The sequence below is a fragment of the Leptodactylus fuscus genome, chromosome 6 (genome assembly GCF_031893055.1).
Source record: "Leptodactylus fuscus isolate aLepFus1 chromosome 6, aLepFus1.hap2, whole genome shotgun sequence".
Taxonomy (NCBI): domain Eukaryota; kingdom Metazoa; phylum Chordata; class Amphibia; order Anura; family Leptodactylidae; genus Leptodactylus; species Leptodactylus fuscus.
This window is the reverse complement of record NC_134270.1, coordinates 182,251,902-182,279,044: the sequence shown is the minus strand read 5'-3', so window position 1 is coordinate 182,279,044 and position 27,143 is coordinate 182,251,902. Positions and strand designations below refer to the sequence as shown.

Below are 27,143 nucleotides of genomic sequence, written 5' to 3'. Positions count from 1 at the left end.
CATGTGGTAAATAAAGATGCCAAACAGAATGTACATACATTCCATTACTTATCCAGTAATATACTCCAGAGCTGCGCTCACTATTCTGCTGGTGCAGTCACTGTGTACATACATTCCATTACTTATCCAGTAATATACTCCAGAGCTGCGCTCACTATTCTGCTGGTGCAGTCACTGTGTAGATACATTACATTACTTATCCAGTAATATACTCCAGAGCTGCGCTCACTATTCTGCTGGTACAGTCACTGTGTACATACATTACATTACTTATCCAGTAATATACTCCAGAGCTGCGCTCACTATTCTGCTGGTACAGTCACTGTGTACATACATTCCATTACTTATCCTGTATTATACTCCAGAGCTGCACTCACTATTCTGCTGGTGCAGTCACTGTGTACATACATTACATTACTTATCCTGTATTATACTCCAGAGCTGCGCTCACTATTCTGCTGGTACAGCCACTGTGTACATACATTACATTACTTATCCTGTATTATACTCCAGAGCTGTGCTCGATATTCTGCTGGTGCAGTCACTGTGTACATACATTACATTACTTATCCTGTATTATACTCCAGAGCTGCGCTCACTATTCTGTGGTGCAGTCACTGTGTACATACATTACATTACTTATCCTGTATTATACTCCAGAGCTGCGCTCACTATTCTGCTGGTACAGTCACTGTGTACATACATTACATTACTTATCCTGTATTATCCTCCAGAGCTGCGCTCACTATTCTGCTGGTGCAGTCACTGTGTACATACATTACATTACTTATCCTGTATTATACTCCAGAGCTGCACTCACTATTCTGCTGGTGCAGTCACTGTGTACATACAGTACATTACTTATCCTGTACAGATAAGCAGAATAGTGAGCGCAGCTCTGGAGTATAATACAGGATAAGTAATGTAATGTATGTACACAGTGACTGTACCAGCAGAATAGCGAGCGCAGCTCTGGAGTATAATACAGGATAAGTAATGTAATATATGTACACAGTGACTGCACCCGCAGAATAATGAGCGCAGCTCTGGAGTATAATACAGGATAAGTAATGTAATGTATGTACACAGTGACTGCACCAGCAGAATAGTGAGCGCAGCTCTGGAGTATAATACAGGATAAGTAATGTAATGTATGTACACAGTGACTGTACCAGCAGAATAGTGAGCGCAGCTCTGGAGTATAATACAGGATAAGTAATGTAATGTATGTACACAGTGACTGCACCAGCAGAATAGTGAGCGCAGCTCTGGAGTATAATACAGGATAAGTAATGTAATGTATGTACACAGTGACTGTACCAGCAGAATAGTGAGCGCAGCTCTGGAGTATAATACAGGATAAGTAATGTAATGTATGTACACAGTGACTGTATCAGCAGAATAGTGAGCGCAGCTCTGGAGTATAATACAGGATAAGTAATGTAATGTATGTACACAGTGACTGCACCAGCAGAATAGTGAGCGCAGCTCTGGAGTATAATACAGGATAAGTAATGTAATGTATGTACACAGTGACTGTACCAGCAGAATAGTGAGCGCAGCTCTGGAGTATAATACAGGATAAGTAATGTATGTACACAGTGACTGTACCAGCAGAATAGTGAGCGCAGCTCTGGAGTATAATACAGGATAAGTAATGTATGTACACAGTGACTGTACCAGCAGAATAGTGAGCGCAGCTCTGGAGTATAATACAGGATAAGTAATGTATGTACACAGTGACTGTACCAGCAGAATAGTGAGCGCAGCTCTGGGGTATAATACAGGATAAGTAATGTAATGTATGTACACAGTGACTGTACCAGCAGAATAGTGAGCGCAGCTCTGGAGTATAATACAGGATAAGTAATGTAATGTATGTACACAGTGACTGTACCAGCAGAATAGTGAGCGCAGCTCTGGAGTATAATACAGGATAAGTAATGTAATGTATGTACACAGTGACTGCACCAGCAGAATAGTGAGCGCAGCTCTGGAGTATAATACAGGATAAGTAATGTAATGTATGTACACAGTGACTGTACCAGCAGAATAGTGAGCGCAGCTCTGGAGTATAATACAGGATAAGTAATGTATGTACACAGTGACTGCACCAGCAGAATAGTGAGCGCAGCTCTGGAGTATAATACAGGATAAGTAATGTATGTACACAGTGACTGTACCAGCAGAATAGTGAGCGCAGCTCTGGGGTATAATACAGGATAAGTAATCTAATGTATGTACACAGTGACTGTACCAGCAGAATAGTGAGCGCAGCTCTGGAGTATAATACAGGATAAGTAATGTAATGTATGTACACAGTGACTGTACCAGCAGAATAGTGAGCGCAGCTCTGGAGTATAATACAGGATAAGTAATGTAATGTATGTACACAATGACAGCACCAGCAGAATAGTGAGCGAAGCTCTGGAGTATAATACAGGATAAGTAATGTAATGTATATACACAGTGACTGCACCAGCAGAATAGTGAGCGCAGCTCTGGAGTATAATACAGGATAAGTAATGTAATGTATGTACACAGTGACTGTACCAGCAGAATAGTGAGCGCAGCTCTGGAGTATAATACAGGATAAGTAATGTAATGTATGTACACAGTGACTGCACCAGCAGAATAGTGAGCGCAGCTCTGGAGTATAATACAGGATAAGTAATGTAATGTATGTACACAGTGACTGTACCAGCAGAATAGTGAGCGCAGCTCTGGAGTATAATACAGGATAAGTAATGTATGTACACAGTGACTGTACCAGCAGAATAGTGAGCGCAGCTCTGGAGTATAATACAGGATAAGTAATGTATGTACACAGTGACTGTACCAGCAGAATAGTGAGCGCAGCTCTGGAGTATAATACAGGATAAGTAATGTATGTACACAGTGACTGTACCAGCAGAATAGTGAGCGCAGCTCTGGGGTATAATACAGGATAAGTAATCTAATGTATGTACACAGTGACTGTACCAGCAGAATAGTGAGCGCAGCTCTGGAGTATAATACAGGATAAGTAATGTAATGTATGTACACAGTGACTGTACCAGCAGAATAGTGAGCGCAGCTCTGGAGTATAATACAGGATAAGTAATGTAATGTATGTACACAATGACAGCACCAGCAGAATAGTGAGCGAAGCTCTGGAGTATAATACAGGATAAGTAATGTAATGTATATACACAGTGACTGCACCAGCAGAATAGTGAGCGCAGCTCTGGAGTATAATACAGGATAAGTAATGTAATGTATGTACACAGTGACTGTACCAGCAGAATAGTGAGCGCAGCTCTGGAGTATAATACAGGATAAGTAATGTAATGTATGTACACAGTGACTGCACCAGCAGAATAGTGAGCGCAGCTCTGGAGTATAATACAGGATAAGTAATGTAATGTATGTACACAGTGACTGTACCAGCAGAATAGTGAGCGCAGCTCTGGAGTATAATACAGGATAAGTAATGTAATGTATGTACACAGTGACTGCACCAGCAGAATAGTGAGCGCAGCTCTGGAGTATAATACAGGATAAGTAATGTAATGTATGTACACAGTGACTGTACCAGCAGAATAGTGAGCGCAGCTCTGGAGTATAATACAGGATAAGTAATGTATGTACACAGTGACTGTACCAGCAGAATAGTGAGCGCAGCTCTGGAGTATAATACAGGATAAGTAATGTAATGTATGTACACAGTGACTGTACCAGCAGAATAGTGAGCGCAGCTCTGGAGTATAATACAGGATAAGTAATGTAATGTATGTACACAGTGACTGTACCAGCAGAATAGTGAGCGCAGCTCTGGAGTATAATACAGGATAAGTAATGTAATGTATGTACACAGTGACTGTACCAGCAGAATAGTGAGCGCAGCTCTGGAGTATAATACAGGATAATTAATGAATGTATGTACACAGTGACTGCACCAGCAGAATAGTGAGTGCAGCTCTGGAGTATAATACAGGATAAGTAATGTAATGTATGTACACAGTAACTGTACCAGCAGAATAGTGAGCACAGCTATGGAGTATAATACAGGATAAGTAATGTAATGTATGTACACAGTGACTGTACCAGCAGAATAGTGAGTGCAGCTCTGGAGTATAATACAGGATAAGTAATGTAATGTATGTACACTGACTGTACCAGCAGAATAGTGAGCGCAGCTCTGGAGTATAATACAGGATAATTAATGAATGTATTTACACAGTGACTGCACCAGCAGAATAGTGATTGCAGCTCTGGAGTATAATACAGGATAAGTAATGTAATGTATGTACACAGTAACTGTACCAGCAGAATAGTGAGCACAGCTATGGAGTATAATACAGGATAATTAATGTAATGTATGTACACAGTGAGTGTACCAGCAGTACAGTGAGCGCAGCTCTGGAGTATAATACAGGATAAGTAATGTAATGTATGTACACAGTGAGTGTACCAGCAGTACAGTGAGCGCAGCTCTGGAGTATAATACAGGATAAGTAATGTAATGTATGTACACAGTGACTGTACCAGCAGAATAGTGAGCGCAGCTCTGGAGTGTAATACAGGATAAGTAATGTAATGTATGTACACAGTGACTGCACCAGCAGAATAGTGAGCGCAGCTCTGGAGTATAATACAGGATAAGTAATGTAATGTATGTACACAGTGACTGCACCAGCAGAATAGTGAGCGCAGCTCTGGAGTATAATACAGGATAAGTAATGTAATGTATGTACACAGTGACTGCACCAGCAGAATAGTGAGCGCAGCTCTGGAGTATAATACAGGATAAGTAATGTAATGTATGTACACAGTGACTGCACCAGCAGAATAGTGAGCGCAGCTCTGGAGTATAATACAGGATAAGTAATGTAATGTATGTACACAGTGACTGTACCAGCAGAATAGTGAGCGCAGCTCTGGAGTATAATACAGGATAAGTAATGTAATGTATGTACACAGTGACTGCACCAGCAGAATAGTGAGCGCAGCTCTGGAGTATAATACAGGATAAGTAATGTATGTACACAGTGACTGTACCAGCAGAATAGTGAGCGCAGCTCTGGAGTATAATACAGGATAAGTAATGTAATGTATGTACACAGTGACTGTACCAGCAGAATAGTGAGCGCAGCTCTGGAGTATAATACAGGATAAGTAATGTAATGTATGTACACAGTGACTGTACCAGCAGAATAGTGAGCGCAGCTCTGGAGTATAATACAGGATAATTAATGAATGTATGTACACAGTGACTGCACCAGCAGAATAGTGAGTGCAGCTCTGGAGTATAATACAGGATAAGTAATGTAATGTATGTACACAGTGACTGTACCAGCAGAATAGTGAGCGCAGCTCTGGAGTATAATACAGGATAAGTAATGTAATGTATGTACACAGTAACTGTACCAGCAGAATAGTGAGCACAGCTATGGAGTATAATACAGGATAAGTAATGTAATGTATGTACACAGTGACTGTACCAGCAGAATAGTGAGCGCAGCTCTGGAGTATAATACAGGATAAGTAATGAATGTATGTACACAGTGACTGCACCAGCAGAATAGTGAGCGCAGCTCTGGAGTATAATACAGGATAAGTAATGTAATGTATGTACACAGTGACTGTACTAGCAGAATAGTGAGCGCAGCTCTGGAGTATAATACAGGATAAGTAATGTAATGTATGTACACAGTGACTGTACCAGCAGAATAGTGAGCGCAGCTCTGGAGTATAATACAGGATAAGTAATGTAATGTATGTACACTGACTGTACCAGCAGAATAGTGAGCGCAGCTCTGGAGTATAATACAGGATAATTAATGAATGTATTTACACAGTGACTGCACCAGCAGAATAGTGATTGCAGCTCTGGAGTATAATACAGGATAAGTAATGTAATGTATGTACACAGTAACTGTACCAGCAGAATAGTGAGCACAGCTATGGAGTATAATACAGGATAATTAATGTAATGTATGTACACAGTGAGTGTACCAGCAGTACAGTGAGCGCAGCTCTGGAGTATAATACAGGATAAGTAATGTAATGTATGTACACAGTGAGTGTACCAGCAGTACAGTGAGCGCAGCTCTGGAGTATAATACAGGATAAGTAATGTAATGTATGTACACAGTGACTGTACCAGCAGAATAGTGAGCGCAGCTCTGGAGTGTAATACAGGATAAGTAATGTAATGTATGTACACAGTGACTGCACCAGCAGAATAGTGAGCGCAGCTCTGGAGTATAATACAGGATAAGTAATGTAATGTATGTACACAGTGACTGCACCAGCAGAATAGTGAGCGCAGCTCTAGAGTATAATACAGGATAAGTAATGTAATGTATGTACACAGTGACTGCACCAGCAGAATAGTGAGCGCAGCTCTGGAGTATAATACAGGATAAGTAATGTAATGTATGTACACAGTGACTGCACCAGCAGAATAGTGAGCGCAGCTCTGGAGTATAATACAGGATAAGTAATGTAATGTATGTACACAGTGACTGTACCAGCAGAATAGTGAGCGCAGCTCTGGAGTATAATACAGGATAAGTAATGTAATGTATGTACACAGTGACTGCACCAGCAGAATAGTGAGCGCAGCTCTGGAGTATAATACAGGATAAGTAATGTATGTACACAGTGACTGTACCAGCAGAATAGTGAGCGCAGCTCTGGAGTATAATACAGGATAAGTAATGTAATGTATGTACACAGTGACTGTACCAGCAGAATAGTGAGCGCAGCTCTGGAGTATAATACAGGATAAGTAATGTAATGTATGTACACAGTGACTGTACCAGCAGAATAGTGAGCGCAGCTCTGGAGTATAATACAGGATAAGTAATGTAATGTATGTACACAGTGACTGTACCAGCAGAATAGTGAGCGCAGCTCTGGAGTATAATACAGGATAAGTAATGTAATGTATGTACACAGTGACTGCACCAGCAGAATAGTGAGCGCAGCTCTGGAGTATAATACAGGATAAGTAATGTAATGTATGTACACAGTGACTGCACCAGCAGAATAGTGAGCGCAGCTCTGGAGTATAATACAGGATAAGTAATGTAATGTATGTACACAGTGACTGTACCAGCAGAATAGTGAGCGCAGCTCTGGAGTATAATACAGGATAAGTAATGTAATGTATGTACACAGTGACTGCACCAGCAGAATAGTGAGCGCAGCTCTGGAGTATAATACAGGATAAGTAATGTATGTACACAGTGACTGTACCAGCAGAATAGTGAGTGCAGCTCTGGAGTATAATACAGGATAAGTAATGTAATGTATGTACACAGTGACTGTACCAGCAGAATAGTGAGCGCAGCTCTGGAGTATAATACAGGATAAGTAATGTAATGTATGTACACAGTAACTGTACCAGCAGAATAGTGAGCACAGCTATGGAGTATAATACAGGATAAGTAATGTAATGTATGTACACAGTGACTGTACCAGCAGAATAGTGAGCGCAGCTCTGGAGTATAATACAGGATAAGTAATGAATGTATGTACACAGTGACTGCACCAGCAGAATAGTGAGCGCAGCTCTGGAGTATAATACAGGATAAGTAATGTAATGTATGTACACAGTGACTGTACTAGCAGAATAGTGAGCGCAGCTCTGGAGTATAATACAGGATAAGTAATGTAATGTATGTACACAGTGACTGTACCAGCAGAATAGTGAGCGCAGCACTGGAGTATAATACAGGATAAGTAATGTAATGTATGTACACTGACTGTACCAGCAGAATAGTGAGCGCAGCTCTGGAGTATAATACAGGATAATTAATGAATGTATTTACACAGTGACTGCACCAGCAGAATAGTGATTGCAGCTCTGGAGTATAATACAGGATAAGTAATGTAATGTATGTACACAGTAACTGTACCAGCAGAATAGTGAGCACAGCTATGGAGTATAATACAGGATAATTAATGTAATGTATGTACACAGTGAGTGTACCAGCAGTACAGTGAGCGCAGCTCTGGAGTATAATACAGGATAAGTAATGTAATGTATGTACACAGTGAGTGTACCAGCAGTACAGTGAGCGCAGCTCTGGAGTATAATACAGGATAAGTAATGTAATGTATGTACACAGTGACTGTACCAGCAGAATAGTGAGCGCAGCTCTGGAGTGTAATACAGGATAAGTAATGTAATGTATGTACACAGTGACTGCACCAGCAGAATAGTGAGCGCAGCTCTGGAGTATAATACAGGATAAGTAATGTAATGTATGTACACAGTGACTGCACCAGCAGAATAGTGAGCGCAGCTCTGGAGTATAATACAGGATAAGTAATGTAATGTATGTACACAGTGACTGTACCAGCAGAATAGTGAGCGCAGCTCTGGAGTATAATACAGGATAAGTAATGTAATGTATGTACACAGTGACTGCACCAGCAGAATAGTGAGCGCAGCTCTGGAGTATAATACAGGATAAGTAATGTATGTACACAGTGACTGTACCAGCAGAATAGTGAGCGCAGCGCTGGAGTATAATACAGGATAAGTAATGTAATGTATGTACACAGTGACTGCACCAGCAGAATAGTGAGCGCAGCTCTGGAGTATAATACAGGATAAGTAATGTAATGTATGTACACAGAGACTGTACCAGCAGAATAGTGAGCGCAGCTCTGGAGTATAATACAGGATAAGTAATGTAATGTATGTACACAGTGACTGTACCAGCAGAATAGTGAGCGCAGCTCTGGAGTATAATACAGGATAAGTAATGTAATGTATGTACACAGTGACTGTACCAGCAGAATAGTGAGCGCAGCTCTGGAGTATAATACAGGATAATTAATGAATGTATGTACACAGTGACTGCACCAGCAGAATAGTGAGTGCAGCTCTGGAGTATAATACAGGATAAGTAATGTAATGTATGTACACAGTGACTGTACCAGCAGAATAGTGAGCGCAGCTCTGGAGTATAATACAGGATAAGTAATGTAATGTATGTACACAGTAACTGTACCAGCAGAATAGTGAGCACAGCTATGGAGTATAATACAGGATAAGTAATGTAATGTATGTACACAGTGACTGTACCAGCAGAATAGTGAGCGCAGCTCTGGAGTATAATACAGGATAAGTAATGAATGTATGTACACAGTGACTGCACCAGCAGAATAGTGAGCGCAGCTCTGGAGTATAATACAGGATAAGTAATGTAATGTATGTACACAGTGACTGTACTAGCAGAATAGTGAGCGCAGCTCTGGAGTATAATACAGGATAAGTAATGTAATGTATGTACACAGTGACTGTACCAGCAGAATAGTGAGCGCAGCTCTGGAGTATAATACAGGATAAGTAATGTAATGTATGTACACTGACTGTACCAGCAGAATAGTGAGCGCAGCTCTGGAGTATAATACAGGATAATTAATGAATGTATTTACACAGTGACTGCACCAGCAGAATAGTGATTGCAGCTCTGGAGTATAATACAGGATAAGTAATGTAATGTATGTACACAGTAACTGTACCAGCAGAATAGTGAGCACAGCTATGGAGTATAATACAGGATAATTAATGTAATGTATGTACACAGTGAGTGTACCAGCAGTACAGTGAGCGCAGCTCTGGAGTATAATACAGGATAAGTAATGTAATGTATGTACACAGTGAGTGTACCAGCAGTACAGTGAGCGCAGCTCTGGAGTATAATACAGGATAAGTAATGTAATGTATGTACACAGTGACTGTACCAGCAGAATAGTGAGCGCAGCTCTGGAGTGTAATACAGGATAAGTAATGTAATGTATGTACACAGTGACTGCACCAGCAGAATAGTGAGCGCAGCTCTGGAGTATAATACAGGATAAGTAATGTAATGTATGTACACAGTGACTGCACCAGCAGAATAGTGAGCGCAGCTCTGGAGTATAATACAGGATAAGTAATGTAATGTATGTACACAGTGACTGCACCAGCAGAATAGTGAGCGCAGCTCTGGAGTATAATACAGGATAAGTAATGTAATGTATGTACACAGTGACTGCACCAGCAGAATAGTGAGCGCAGCTCTGGAGTATAATACAGGATAAGTAATGTAATGTATGTACACAGTGACTGTACCAGCAGAATAGTGAGCGCAGCTCTGGAGTATAATACAGGATAAGTAATGTAATGTATGTACACAGTGACTGCACCAGCAGAATAGTGAGCGCAGCTCTGGAGTATAATACAGGATAAGTAATGTATATACACAGTGACTGTACCAGCAGAATAGTGAGCGCAGCTCTGGAGTATAATACAGGATAAGTAATGTATATACACAGTGACTGTACCAGCAGAATAGTGAGCGCAGCTCTGGAGTATAATACAGGATAAGTAATGTAATGTATGTACACAGTGACTGTACCAGCAGAATAGTGAGCGCAGCTCTGGAGTATAATACAGGATAAGTAATGTAATGTATGTACACAGTGACTGTACCAGCAGAATAGTGAGCGCAGCTCTGGAGTATAATACAGGATAATTAATGAATGTATGTACACAGTGACTGCACCAGCAGAATAGTGAGTGCAGCTCTGGAGTATAATACAGGATAAGTAATGTAATGTATGTACACAGTGAGTGTACCAGCAGTACAGTGAGCGCAGCTCTGGAGTATAATACAGGATAAGTAATGTAATGTATGTACACAGTGACTGTACCAGCAGAATAGTGAGCGCAGCTCTGGAGTGTAATACAGGATAAGTAATGTAATGTATGTACACAGTGACTGCACCAGCAGAATAGTGAGCGCAGCTCTGGAGTATAATACAGGATAAGTAATGTAATGTATGTACACAGTGACTGCACCAGCAGAATAGTGAGCGCAGCTCTGGAGTATAATACAGGATAAGTAATGTAATGTATGTACACAGTGACTGTACCAGCAGAATAGTGAGCGCAGCTCTGGAGTATAATACAGGATAAGTAATGTAATGTATGTACACAGTGACTGCACCAGCAGAATAGTGAGCGCAGCTCTGGAGTATAATACAGGATAAGTAATGTATGTACACAGTGACTGTACCAGCAGAATAGTGAGCGCAGCGCTGGAGTATAATACAGGATAAGTAATGTAATGTATGTACACAGTGACTGCACCAGCAGAATAGTGAGCGCAGCTCTGGAGTATAATACAGGATAAGTAATGTAATGTATGTACACAGAGACTGTACCAGCAGAATAGTGAGCGCAGCTCTGGAGTATAATACAGGATAAGTAATGTAATGTATGTACACAGTGACTGTACCAGCAGAATAGTGAGCGCAGCTCTGGAGTATAATACAGGATAAGTAATGTAATGTATGTACACAGTGACTGTACCAGCAGAATAGTGAGCGCAGCTCTGGAGTATAATACAGGATAATTAATGAATGTATGTACACAGTGACTGCACCAGCAGAATAGTGAGTGCAGCTCTGGAGTATAATACAGGATAAGTAATGTAATGTATGTACACAGTGACTGTACCAGCAGAATAGTGAGCGCAGCTCTGGAGTATAATACAGGATAAGTAATGTAATGTATGTACACAGTAACTGTACCAGCAGAATAGTGAGCACAGCTATGGAGTATAATACAGGATAAGTAATGTAATGTATGTACACAGTGACTGTACCAGCAGAATAGTGAGCGCAGCTCTGGAGTATAATACAGGATAAGTAATGAATGTATGTACACAGTGACTGCACCAGCAGAATAGTGAGCGCAGCTCTGGAGTATAATACAGGATAAGTAATGTAATGTATGTACACAGTGACTGTACTAGCAGAATAGTGAGCGCAGCTCTGGAGTATAATACAGGATAAGTAATGTAATGTATGTACACAGTGACTGTACCAGCAGAATAGTGAGCGCAGCTCTGGAGTATAATACAGGATAAGTAATGTAATGTATGTACACTGACTGTACCAGCAGAATAGTGAGCGCAGCTCTGGAGTATAATACAGGATAATTAATGAATGTATTTACACAGTGACTGCACCAGCAGAATAGTGATTGCAGCTCTGGAGTATAATACAGGATAAGTAATGTAATGTATGTACACAGTAACTGTACCAGCAGAATAGTGAGCACAGCTATGGAGTATAATACAGGATAATTAATGTAATGTATGTACACAGTGAGTGTACCAGCAGTACAGTGAGCGCAGCTCTGGAGTATAATACAGGATAAGTAATGTAATGTATGTACACAGTGAGTGTACCAGCAGTACAGTGAGCGCAGCTCTGGAGTATAATACAGGATAAGTAATGTAATGTATGTACACAGTGACTGTACCAGCAGAATAGTGAGCGCAGCTCTGGAGTGTAATACAGGATAAGTAATGTAATGTATGTACACAGTGACTGCACCAGCAGAATAGTGAGCGCAGCTCTGGAGTATAATACAGGATAAGTAATGTAATGTATGTACACAGTGACTGCACCAGCAGAATAGTGAGCGCAGCTCTGGAGTATAATACAGGATAAGTAATGTAATGTATGTACACAGTGACTGCACCAGCAGAATAGTGAGCGCAGCTCTGGAGTATAATACAGGATAAGTAATGTAATGTATGTACACAGTGACTGCACCAGCAGAATAGTGAGCGCAGCTCTGGAGTATAATACAGGATAAGTAATGTAATGTATGTACACAGTGACTGTACCAGCAGAATAGTGAGCGCAGCTCTGGAGTATAATACAGGATAAGTAATGTAATGTATGTACACAGTGACTGCACCAGCAGAATAGTGAGCGCAGCTCTGGAGTATAATACAGGATAAGTAATGTATATACACAGTGACTGTACCAGCAGAATAGTGAGCGCAGCTCTGGAGTATAATACAGGATAAGTAATGTAATGTATGTACACAGTGACTGTACCAGCAGAATAGTGAGCGCAGCTCTGGAGTATAATACAGGATAAGTAATGTAATGTATGTACACAGTGACTGTACCAGCAGAATAGTGAGCGCAGCTCTGGAGTATAATACAGGATAATTAATGAATGTATGTACACAGTGACTGCACCAGCAGAATAGTGAGTGCAGCTCTGGAGTATAATACAGGATAAGTAATGTAATGTATGTACACAGTGACTGTACCAGCAGAATAGTGAGCGCAGCTCTGGAGTATAATACAGGATAAGTAATGTAATGTATGTACACAGTAACTGTACCAGCAGAATAGTGAGCACAGCTATGGAGTATAATACAGGATAAGTAATGTAATGTATGTACACAGTGACTGTACCAGCAGAATAGTGAGCGCAGCTCTGGAGTATAATACAGGATAAGTAATGAATGTATGTACACAGTGACTGCACCAGCAGAATAGTGAGCGCAGCTCTGGAGTATAATACAGGATAAGTAATGTAATGTATGTACACAGTGACTGTACTAGCAGAATAGTGAGCGCAGCTCTGGAGTATAATACAGGATAAGTAATGTAATGTATGTACACAGTGACTGTACCAGCAGAATAGTGAGCGCAGCTCTGGAGTATAATACAGGATAAGTAATGTAATGTATGTACACTGACTGTACCAGCAGAATAGTGAGCGCAGCTCTGGAGTATAATACAGGATAATTAATGAATGTATTTACACAGTGACTGCACCAGCAGAATAGTGATTGCAGCTCTGGAGTATAATACAGGATAAGTAATGTAATGTATGTACACAGTAACTGTACCAGCAGAATAGTGAGCACAGCTATGGAGTATAATACAGGATAATTAATGTAATGTATGTACACAGTGAGTGTACCAGCAGTACAGTGAGCGCAGCTCTGGAGTATAATACAGGATAAGTAATGTAATGTATGTACACAGTGAGTGTACCAGCAGTACAGTGAGCGCAGCTCTGGAGTATAATACAGGATAAGTAATGTAATGTATGTACACAGTGACTGTACCAGCAGAATAGTGAGCGCAGCTCTGGAGTGTAATACAGGATAAGTAATGTAATGTATGTACACAGTGACTGCACCAGCAGAATAGTGAGCGCAGCTCTGGAGTATAATACAGGATAAGTAATGTAATGTATGTACACAGTGACTGCACCAGCAGAATAGTGAGCGCAGCTCTAGAGTATAATACAGGATAAGTAATGTAATGTATGTACACAGTGACTGCACCAGCAGAATAGTGAGCGCAGCTCTGGAGTATAATACAGGATAAGTAATGTAATGTATGTACACAGTGACTGCACCAGCAGAATAGTGAGCGCAGCTCTGGAGTATAATACAGGATAAGTAATGTAATGTATGTACACAGTGACTGTACCAGCAGAATAGTGAGCGCAGCTCTGGAGTATAATACAGGATAAGTAATGTAATGTATGTACACAGTGACTGCACCAGCAGAATAGTGAGCGCAGCTCTGGAGTATAATACAGGATAAGTAATGTATGTACACAGTGACTGTACCAGCAGAATAGTGAGCGCAGCTCTGGAGTATAATACAGGATAAGTAATGTAATGTATGTACACAGTGACTGTACCAGCAGAATAGTGAGCGCAGCTCTGGAGTATAATACAGGATAAGTAATGTAATGTATGTACACAGTGACTGTACCAGCAGAATAGTGAGCGCAGCTCTGGAGTATAATACAGGATAAGTAATGTAATGTATGTACACAGTGACTGTACCAGCAGAATAGTGAGCGCAGCTCTGGAGTATAATACAGGATAAGTAATGTAATGTATGTTCACAGTGACTGCACCAGCAGAATAGTGAGCGCAGCTCTGGAGTATAATACAGGATAAGTAATGTAATGTATGTACACAGTGACTGCACCAGCAGAATAGTGAGCGCAGCTCTGGAGTATAATACAGGATAAGTAATGTATGTACACAGTGACTGTACCAGCAGAATAGTGAGCGCAGCTCTGGAGTATAATACAGGATAAGTAATGTAATGTATGTACACAGTGACTGCACCAGCAGAATAGTGAGCGCAGCTCTGGAGTATAATACAGGATAAGTAATGTATGTACACAGTGACTGTACCAGCAGAATAGTGAGCGCAGCTCTGGAGTATAATACAGGATAAGTAATGTAATGTATGTACACAGTGACTGTACCAGCAGAATAGTGAGCGCAGCTCTGGAGTATAATACAGGATAAGTAATGTAATGTATGTACACAGTGACTGTACCAGCAGAATAGTGAGCGCAGCTCTGGAGTATAATACAGGATAATTAATGAATGTATGTACACAGTGACTGCACCAGCAGAATAGTGAGCGCAGCTCTGGAGTATAATACAGGATAAGTAATGTAATGTATGTACACAGTGACTGTACCAGCAGAATAGTGAGCGCAGCTCTGGAGTATAATACAGGATAAGTAATGTAATGTATGTACACAGTAACTGTACCAGCAGAATAGTGAGCACAGCTATGGAGTATAATACAGGATAAGTAATGTAATGTATGTACACAGTGACTGTACCAGCAGAATAGTGAGCGCAGCTCTGGAGTATAATACAGGATAAGTAATGAATGTATGTACACAGTGACTGCACCAGCAGAATAGTGAGCGCAGCTCTGGAGTATAATACAGGATAAGTAATGTAATGTATGTACACAGTGACTGTACTAGCAGAATAGTGAGCGCAGCTCTGGAGTATAATACAGGATAAGTAATGTAATGTATGTACACAGTGACTGTACCAGCAGAATAGTGAGCGCAGCTCTGGAGTATAATACAGGATAAGTAATGTAATGTATGTACACTGACTGTACCAGCAGAATAGTGAGCGCAGCTCTGGAGTATAATACAGGATAATTAATGAATGTATTTACACAGTGACTGCACCAGCAGAATAGTGATTGCAGCTCTGGAGTATAATACAGGATAAGTAATGTAATGTATGTACACAGTAACTGTACCAGCAGAATAGTGAGCACAGCTATGGAGTATAATACAGGATAATTAATGTAATGTATGTACACAGTGAGTGTACCAGCAGTACAGTGAGCGCAGCTCTGGAGTATAATACAGGATAAGTAATGTAATGTATGTACACAGTGAGTGTACCAGCAGTACAGTGAGCGCAGCTCTGGAGTATAATACAGGATAAGTAATGTAATGTATGTACACAGTGACTGTACCAGCAGAATAGTGAGCGCAGCTCTGGAGTGTAATACAGGATAAGTAATGTAATGTATGTACACAGTGACTGCACCAGCAGAATAGTGAGCGCAGCTCTGGAGTATAATACAGGATAAGTAATGTAATGTATGTACACAGTGACTGCACCAGCAGAATAGTGAGCGCAGCTCTGGAGTATAATACAGGATAAGTAATGTAATGTATGTACACAGTGACTGCACCAGCAGAATAGTGAGCGCAGCTCTGGAGTATAATACAGGATAAGTAATGTAATGTATGTACACAGTGACTGCACCAGCAGAATAGTGAGCGCAGCTCTGGAGTATAATACAGGATAAGTAATGTAATGTATGTACACAGTGACTGTACCAGCAGAATAGTGAGCGCAGCTCTGGAGTATAATACAGGATAAGTAATGTAATGTATGTACACAGTGACTGCACCAGCAGAATAGTGAGCGCAGCTCTGGAGTATAATACAGGATAAGTAATGTATGTACACAGTGACTGTACCAGCAGAATAGTGAGCGCAGCTCTGGAGTATAATACAGGATAAGTAATGTAATGTATGTACACAGTGACTGTACCAGCAGAATAGTGAGCGCAGCTCTGGAGTATAATACAGGATAAGTAATGTAATGTATGTACACAGTGACTGTACCAGCAGAATAGTGAGCGCAGCTCTGGAGTATAATACAGGATAAGTAATGTAATGTATGTACACAGTGACTGTACCAGCAGAATAGTGAGCGCAGCTCTGGAGTATAATACAGGATAATTAATGAATGTATGTACACAGTGACTGCACCAGCAGAATAGTGAGTGCAGCTCTGGAGTATAATACAGGATAAGTAATGTAATGTATGTACACAGTAACTGTACCAGCAGAATAGTGAGCACAGCTATGGAGTATAATACAGGATAAGTAATGTAATGTATGTACACAGTGACTGTACCAGCAGAATAGTGAGCGCAGCTCTGGAGTATAATACAGGATAAGTAATGAATGTATGTACACAGTGACTGCACCAGCAGAATAGTGAGCGCAGCTCTGGAGTATAATACAGGATAAGTAATGTAATGTATGTACACAGTGACTGTACTAGCAGAATAGTGAGCGCAGCTCTGGAGTATAATACAGGATAAGTAATGTAATGTATGTACACAGTGACTGTACCAGCAGAATAGTGAGCGCAGCTCTGGAGTATAATACAGGATAAGTAATGTAATGTATGTACACTGACTGTACCAGCAGAATAGTGAGCGCAGCTCTGGGGTATAATACAGGATGTAACTATGTATATAGATGATATATATACATTTGTGCGTCAGTGCCATATAATGGTTATTAGCTGTCTCTGACTCTCTAGGTTTGGTAAAAGTTTGGCTGTTGCTTAGTAAGAAGGGAAGCAGCATGTCTAAACAACACTTTCCCCCCTATTATAAAAGCTGTCGGGGAGAATCCATACTTGTCCGTGTTACTTCTGGTCCCTGTATACAGTATATACTTCTCTGCACTAGTGGTCTCCAGCTCGCCCCCTCTCCAGCTGTTGTGATACTACAATTGCCAGCATGCAGTGTTCTGGTGTCACAACAGCTGTAAAGCGACACGCTGAATATCCTGCTGCTCACAGTAACCAATCAGAGCTCAGCTTTCATGTCACAGAGACACTACTCTGACTGGTTGCTAAGGGCGACGTCTCTACGCTGGTTACATTCAGAACTGATAAAACTTTATTGCACTACAGACATCTCTTCCTTCACCGCCTTATTTCCCGCGCACAACATATCGCCATTTTGTTTTCCACGGAGTATATAAGGCAGTAGAATCGTCGCGCTCCGTCGCCATTGTTTACATAAATTTTCTGCGTTCTCCGGGCCCGGCAGGCGCCGTTGTTTTATAGGGCAGCATAAAAAAAAAAAAAAACATCTTAAGAAAAAAAATAAAAAATAAAAAAAAGAGAAGAAAAGAAATGACCAAAATAAATGTTATTAGCGGCATAAAAATAACCAGGCGAGCGGCGGCGGCGGCGCGTCCTGCGGAGCCGAGAGGAATATTTACAGCCGCAATATAAAAATAACGCCGCCACACAATACCACATAGAACGCCCCACGGCCCTTAACCCCTCCGCTGCCGGGGCCTGGCAATGCTGCAGCCTTAACCCCTTCAGCACCCGGCACTGCAAGATTTCCCCTTTTCAAAATGGAGGCCACTGTGAGGAGGAGGCGAAACGAAAATATTACAAAGGTCCCAGGGGTCAAAATCGGATTCCCTGTGAGAACTCAGTCCCGGGCTGAGGGGGTCATGTGACCATAAGAAAACAATGGCTTTAATGCTAGGAAAACAAATAAAGTGCGAGCAGGAAGTTCGCAAAGTGTCCGGCGGCGGCAGATGGGGAGGACGCGGCTGCACATTGTCGCCTCGGACGCTGTTCACATTCATCGATTTTCCAACGTGTGTTTATAAAAATCCCAAAAACAATCCTTATTTTTCCGTTCGCCCGTGTTTACACCGCGCCTGCGGGTTGTTGTTTTTTTTTTTTCGCCCCTCCACATTTTATTATTTTTGTGCTCGGAGCGGCGTCGGCGTCCAGATGGTGGGTCTGAGCGAATGGAAAATCTCATCTTCCCCTCACCCGCCGCTTTTATTGTTTTTTTTTAGCATTATTTAGCTTTTTTTTTTCTACGCTCGGACGTTTTTCTGCCAATTTCTGCCCACGTTGACGTCACGTAAGAACGACGGCGGCGAAAGTATTTCCTATAGAAACAGCGACAGCCGAGCGCAAACAAATAAAAAAAGATTAAAAAATTTCTGCCCTCGGGCTATGTTCACACACAGTGTGTTCACGCTCTGGCTTTTTCCGCATTGGAATCAATCACAGCGTCAGCGACGGCGAATCCGACACAAAGGCCACGAGCGGCGGCGTTCATCTTTTATAAAAACCTGAAGTCTAGGTGTTACGTGTAATACGCGCCGGAACAAAATGCGCCGTATATTGGGCTGTTCACACGCAACAGCGTGACCCAAACACCCCCTGACAACTACAACTGTCCGAATCGGCGGCGTCAGTCACACCCTCGCCAAACCAAGTCATGTGACTGTCGCAACACGAAAACAGAAACGCATTGGTCTAGAACCCTCAATGCCGACCGGTTGCGAAGGGCAACTGCACCCCCTTTGCACCAGATTTGAGAAATTTTACCCAACTAGGTTAGGAACGAATTTATCGAAATTGGCGACTCGTGTCACATGACTCGCACCGCACTTAGGACCGCCCTCTATCATGGCGACTCATGTACGACCATAGTCGCCATGTTGACCTGCAATTCCCTCACTCATAAGCGGATGGCGCCTCCTTGTGTCCCCCGAGGGCGCCGCAACCAGACAAAAATCATAAAAAAGTTGCGACCTACCTAACGCAGCCTAACGTAGGTCGCAACGCGGCAGAATTCACTTTACATGAGCGACGTAGTGACAGGGTGACATGAGCCAAGTCCTAACCTAACAGAGGGTGGTCCCGAATGGCGCGGGGTGGGGGGTCACCTGTATGACATCGGACTATCCCTTTAAACGCTCACGTTGCGACAGCCACAAACAATCGCACGATTATACCAGGTGATTGGGGCAGGGTAATGGCCGCAACGTAAAGCGGGACATTATAGGTGGCGCTCCGACCCCTCCAAATTATTACATCCGCCATCGGGTCAGGATTTGCCGCCATAATACTTGCAAATATTTCGCCTCCTTTTATCTCGCGCTCCGTTTTACCCCCCACCCGCCGCCGTTTGACAAGTCACATGACACAAGTCTATCCGATCCTCCGCACCGCCAGCAAACTTTTTGACCTTCGGTATCTTCGCCATGATGGGCGACTTCACGCCCCCGTCCGTGTCTACCCGGAAACATAGTCGTGACAGAAAAAAATAACGCAGCAGAAAAACGGTGACGAAAAACGTACGAACTGCGCCCGATGTTACACATTGGAGGCCGCACCTCCCACCGTCCGTAAAGTGACGCCGCATCGGGTGACATGTCGATGTCGCTTTTCGCCAAGCCCCAAGTCCGTCACCTACCTGTAGGAAACTTGCAAATGAAGCAGGCAGTGAATGAGTTAATGTCAGGACTGCGACCACCTACCTGGGACCGGCACCGGAGGCGGAGGAGAACCGGGGGGGTCCCCGGACAGTCAGTGGTACCGACCCCCCGGGGGGCCACAGGCTCCTGCACTGCGCCCTCCCCGGCAGCCAAGGGGTTAAACGGAGCGAGTGTGGCCCAGGAGCGGCGGGAGGGGGAGGGAGCGGGCCCGGCTCATACTCACCTGGGTGCTGGGAGAGGGGTGTGCGGGGTCAGCTGGGCGGCAGGAGGGCTCTGGACATTGGGGGGAGTAGACACAGGATGCTTTGTGCAGGGGGGAGGAGGAGGAGGAGAGACACTGATGGACGGGGGGGGGGCGGCCGGGGGGGAAGGAGACGGAACTGCCGTACAGAGTCTACGGCGGCCCGGGCGGACCAAGACACCAGCGAAGGCGAAACCTGCCTGCCATTCCTGTCAGGAGTGAACTCTAACTGGAAAATATGGCGCCAGGGCCTGGGAAAGCCCTTGTACCCTTACATGGGCCTCATCTATTATAGGGACCGTAGATAGTGAGCGCCGGGTTGTTTTCTGGCCATACTGCGACAAATGTTTACGACACGACCCAAACTGCGGGGAAAAAAATAATAATGAACGGGTATTATTTTCGTACGATAAATATATTATAGATAGGATTTACGCAAAAAGAACGAAAAAAAAGTGACTAAATCGGTCGCCATCCGAGGGACCGATCATTTTATAGATATGTTGGTGCTTACTCTTTAGTCAATGAATGGTTAACACCCAAAAAAGTTCTAGACACGTGAAGGCGATTCCAGAGCCAACCCTGGCGACTTTGGTCCACACGTGACCAATGATCACCCGGTACGCTTTCAATAACGTAGTTGAGTAGATTCACATGGCGACCCCGAGGATGTCGCGACTGCAAAAATATCCATCAGGACGGGTTCACACCCGCGCCCGGTCTCCGCTTTCGGGTTTCCGTCTTCTGCCGAGAGAAACCGGACAGGAGGCGGAAACTCGGCGGTCAGTTTTTAAACATTCACTTGAATGGGTTTGCAAAGTGAGCTCCCGTGTGCGTCTTGTGCCTCTCCGCGGAGAAACCGGATACAAAGTCGGACATGGAGGACTCTGTGACCGGGTAAAAAACGGTTTCGCTGCAAAGAAGCACAAGACGCACACGGGCGCTCACTTTGCAAACCCATTCAAGTGAATGTTGGACAACTGACCGCCGGGTTTTCGTCTCCTGTCCAGTTTCTCTCGGCAGAAGGCGGAAACCCGAAAGCGGAGACCGGGCGCAGGCGTGACCCGCCCTCAGTGATTTATCTTTCTATGACTAGAAGTCGCACCATCCGCAGGGTACAAGTCCGACTCCATTCAATTACATTAGTGAAGGAGTCCTGTCAACATGGCGATCTTTGGTCACGTGATGATGGGGTCCCGGGCAAAGTCGCCACGTAGCCTCAGCGAGCGGAATTGTCAGGGCTCCCTGATACAACTGTAACGAACAGTCAGCTGTGAGAAGTAATAGCAGAACCTTTCAGGCCTGGAAGTTTTTTCCCTTCACGTAAATGATGTTGTTTTGGATTTCAGATAAATGGGAGAGTTGGAGAAATTTCTGCAACAAATCTGCCGTGTGTGAGCTCAGCCTTAGACCACGTTCAGATATTCATCGCACCATTGCTTTTGTGCTCGTGTTATGGACACAACACCCCGACCTTGTGTGTCTCATCAGACCCAGACATTGCTGAACTTGTTGTTTTGTAAGGTGGCTCCTCCATAGCTGGGCATCTCATCATGGCAGCCAACCCAGTCGTGGATACCAGGGCAGCCGGTGTCCCACTTACCCTAAATGTATCATTCGGGATCTCTGGCCACTATACGTACACAACTAAATAATTCACAGCAAATGCTGTTGACGGCTCTCAATGGTGGCATCAGAATCGCCAAGTTGGTAGAGGGGATGTCTGCCAAGCTCATGAAGACTCTGCTATTCACACCTATGACCATGTCTCGCATCTTTAGCTTTAGAGACAAGTTCTGGGCGCCAACTTCTGCCTGGAACGACTTTTCCCATTTTCCCGTTTCCCAATCCAGCATGGCCAAATTTCATCCTGATCAAGATGGTAGGGTTCCACTTGATCATGCCATGGATTCCATGGCTGCTTTAGCCTTGGCATGAGTCAATCCACCAATCCGAAGCGAGTAAAAGCCGCAGCAGAAAGACAGAGGGCTGGAAAGTGGAGAGGAATCTGTGGTGGAAGTCTAATTCTAAATCCTCTTCATATACGCCGTGTGAATATATCCCAAGGCTGACCCTGAGCCTATAGTGTGGTTTGTTCCTCAATCACACCAAAGCGGCCGAACGGATTTGTCTGAAATTTAACACATACGTACTTTGGCACCCGGATTGAAACATAGGCTACTTACTATCCCCGTACATGATCGGAGTTCACAACCGCTAATGACGAAATGCAGTTCGGGCTACACTGAAGTACCCGAGATGATGTCATCCCAGGTCCTTGAGACGTTCCCCGATTGGCTGGCGCTACTGTGTAGGCAGAACTATCGGCCAGACTGCAAGCGGAAGAAAATGGTGTCGCACATGCTTAGGAGAGGACCGCACATGCAGCCTTAGTTTACGGGCGCACGAGCAGTGTATTGGCTGTAACTTTTCGGTGAGTACAGCGGGGCCATGTGGTGTTTGGCTTCTACCGTGGCTGGTGGTGGGGAGGGAACTGACAGTATGCCCCCCATATGCAGAGACGTCCATACACCGGCATAGACTGCGATGTAGCAGTGCAAGGGGGGGAGGGGGCGCAGAGGGGGGGCAGTGGTAAGTTGGGAGACCGCGGGGGCAAGCGCACGCGGGTGGGGGGGATGGTTGCGAAATTGGCTAAATATAAGCGGCTCAGCGCAATCCGCAGTTGAAGTCGCGGGCAGATGCTAGTAGAGTATATAGGTAAGTTTATACTCCACAGCAAGGTGCCTGGGTCCTACACCTGCAAAATTTTCTTCACATGGCGATGTAGGGATGTGAGATCTATGATCAATCCCCAGGAACCGCCGACCTTTGGAACCAGAAAAATTCTTGAATAAATTCCAGAATATTGTTTCTCTTCTGGGACTTTTTCTATGGCATTTTTTTTTATCAAAAATTCTTGTATCAGAGGAAAAATGTGGAATTTCTTGCTCATTCAGAAGGAAATGATCGTTTGGTTTGTGGAGAATTTCTATCGCATAACCTTTTTCTATAAGATTCAGACCCCACGTGTTAACAACCTCCAACTTGACATGTCCTGATGACAAAAGTCCTGCTTGCCAACCCCAGCTCCTTCATGTTTATCTTCAAGTTCTCTGAGGTAGAGGTTCTGAATTTTTGATAGCGTCTACCCCGATCATTTTGTGTATTATTTCTTCTTTTCAGGAACAATTCATATCTTTTCTGGTAATGTGGGCGGGGCTTAAAGCTCCTATTGGTCTGCAAAACGTCCAGGGCTCCTACCTTCTTATTAGCCTCCACAAGCTGATTCTTTCCCTAAAAAGTCTTCCAGGGTGTAGAACACAGATTATATTTTGATGTGGCTTCCCCTGTCCATGGTTTTAACCATATGGCTCTTCTTGTCGCATTGGTGACTGATATTTTTACGGTATCTAAGGGAAAGTCAGAAGAAAAATCTGCAGAAAGTGTAAGTGAATAAAGTTGCTCGATTCGTTCTACCTTTGGAACTTCATCTTGAATATCTCTATCCAACTGGCTTAACTATAACCTCCGAGCCCTTCAAAATTCTAGGCCTCGGGCCTAGGGCAAAGCCAACTACGCATGCCTGCCGGCTGCAAGAGAATGGCCGCTTTGTAATGCGCAGTCGGCTTTGCCCTAGGCCCGAGGCCTAGAAGTTTGAAGCTAACCCCCGGAAGAAGACGCAAAGAAGACCCCGTTCCTGAAGAAGATGGAGGCGGCGCTGGAGAGTTCTCTCACAGCATTGGGGACGCTCCCAGTGCTGCTTGAGTGCTGGGGCCGCCCCCAGTGCTGCGAGAGAACTCATTTGCATACTGGCAAAAACCGGGATTTCTATGGAACAGCGCCGCGGAGAAGACATCTAAATATAGGAGACAAATAGCCTTTCTTAAGGCTATTCCTACGTGATGAGAAAAAAATCAGTTTAAATTATAGGATCCCTTTAAAAAGATAGGAATCATCTGTTGTAAAAATAACTTTCTAGAGAGGTTTGCAACTGCTGGATAAAATCTGTATGGCTTTTCCCAAGCCTCACATTCCCCGGGATCTAATCTGTACACGATTTTAAACCTAGGACCAAGCTCGCATCTTCTAGCTGGAAATTTCCACTCCATCTAAACAATGGATTTCAAGCCTGGATGCCAAAACAAGAAATGTAGCTTTCTTTTGGGGAAATAAAACAGAATCTCCTTGTCCATAGAGGATGGGACAGCCTGCACAGAGATGACGGGACAGCCTGCACAGAGAGGACGGAACAACCTGCACAGTGAGGACGGGACAACCTGCACAGAGAGGACAGGACAGTCTGCACAGAGAGGATGGGACAGCCCGCACAGAAAGGACGGGACAGCCCGCACAGAAAGGACGGGACAGCCCGCACAGAGAGGACGGGACAGCCTGCACAGAGCAGAAGGGACAACCTGAACAGAGAGGAGGGGACAGCCTGCACAGAGAGGACAGGACAGCCTGCACAGAGAGGAAGGGACAACCTGCACAGAGAGGACGGGACAGCCTGCACATTGAGGACGGGAAATCCTGCACAGAGAGGACAGGACAGCCTGCACAGAGAGGACGGAACCGCCTGCACAGAGAGGACGGAACCGTCTGCACAGAGAGGACGGGACAGCCTGCACAGAGAGGACGGGACACCCTGCACAGAGAGGACGGAACCGCCTGCACAGAGAGGACAGGACAGTCTGCACAGAGAGGACAGGACAGCCTGCACAGAGAGGACGGGACATCCTGTACACAGAGGACGGGACAACCTGCACAGAGATGACGGGACAGCCTGCACAGAGAGGACGGGACAACCTGCACAGTGAGGACGGGACAACCTGCACAGAGAGGACAGGACAGTCTGCACAGAGAGGATGGGACAGCCCACACAGAAAGGACGGGACAGCCCGCACAGAAAGGACGGGACAGCCCGCACAGAGAGGACGGGACAGCCTGCACAGAGCAGAAGGGACAACCTGAACAGAGAGGAGGGGACAGCCTGCACAGAGAGGACAGGACAGCCTGCACAGAGAGGAAGGGACAACCTGCACAGAGAGGACGGGACAGCCTGCACATTGAGGACGGGAAATCCTGCACAGAGAGGACAGGACAGCCTGCACAGAGAGGACAGGACAGCCTGCACAGAGAGGACGGAACCGCCTGCACAGAGAGGACAGAACCGTCTGCACAGAGAGGACGGGACAGCCTGCACAGAGAGGACGGGACATCCTGCACAGAGAGGACGGAACCGCCTGCACAGAGAGGACAGGACAGTCTGCACAGAGAGGACAGGACAGCCTGCACACAGAGGACGGGACATCCTGTACACAGAGGACGGGACAACCTGCACAGAGAGGACGGGACAGCCTGCACAGAGAGGACGGGACAACCTGCACAGTGAGGACGGGACAGCCTGCACAGAGAGGATGGGACAGCCTGCACAGAGAGGACGGGACAGCCTGCACAGAGAGGACGGGACAGCCTGCACACAGAGGACGGGACAGCCTGCACACAGAGGACGGGACAGCCTGCACAGAGAGGACAGGACAGTCTGCACAGAGAGGACGGGACAGCCTGCACACAGAGGACGGGACAACCTGCACACAGAGGACGGGACAGCCTGCACACAGAGGATGGGACAACCTGCACACAGAGGACGGGACAGCCTGCACACAGAGGACGGGACAGCCTGCACACAGAGGACGGGACAACCTGCACACAGAGGACGGGACAGCCTGCACAGAGAGGACGGGACAACCTGCACACAGAGGACGGGACAGCCTGCACAGAGAGGACGGGACAGCCTGCACAGAGAGGACGGGACAGCCTACACAGAGAGGACAGGACAGCCTGCACAGAGAGGAAGGGACAACCTGCACAGAGAGGACGGGACAGCCTGCACAGAGAGGACGGGACAGCCTGCACAGAGAGGACGGGACAGCCTGCACAGAGAGGACGGGACAGCCTGCACAGAGAGGACGGGACAACCTACACAGAGAGGACGGGACAGCCTACACAGAGAGGACAGGACAGCCTGCACAGAGAGGAAGGGACAACCTGCACAGAGAGGACGGGACAGCCTGCACAGAGAGGACAGCCTGTCCTTTTCCATAATTTTTTTTAAACATTTTGAATTAACGTAACAGAATTTTCTTTTATAAACAAATAATTATCTTCAGGAATCGCCAGGTGTGAATCTGATTCTACTCTTTGAAGATCTCTCTCAGAGGAGTTAGAAGAAATTTCTAGAAGAAATTTTTTAGATTTTTTTTTTCTAAACATACATGACTTTAAGAATGAAAAGAATTTTTTGGCCTCCTTATCAGTCATCTGTTCATCCTTAGAAACATGCGTGCAAACACTGCGTATATTAGATGGATAATCCTCAGGAAGATGTTGGTGAAAACTAATGCGATGTTCAGATTTAGTCTTCTGAATAGTATTAGAAGATACATGAGGACTGGTAGGAGAAGCCGACTCTGGGTACAAACCAGTGGTGTAACTACCACCATAGCAGCAGAGGCAGCTGCCACAGGGCCCAGGGCATTAGGGGCCCGATGACAGCCGCTACCGCTGCTATCATTGTACTCGGGGGTCTTTTCGGAGTATAATGATCGGAGGCCCGGGAGAGGCAAGAAACATAAAAAACACTGTTACTTACCTCTCCATGATCTGGGCAGG

General features: G+C 44.5%; 1 protein-coding gene across 1 annotated transcript in view; it reads right to left on the bottom strand.

The window, feature by feature from the left end:
- The window catches only part of LOC142209046 (uncharacterized), a 33,904-nt gene extending 13,323 nt beyond the window's left edge, over positions 1-20,581 (bottom strand). Inside the window, exon 1 of the mRNA XM_075277985.1 lies at positions 20,454-20,581. The gene's annotated coding sequence lies outside the window, so the exon portion shown is untranslated. The remainder of the gene's footprint in view (positions 1-20,453) is intronic.
- Between the last annotated feature and the right edge of the window lie 6,562 nt (positions 20,582-27,143).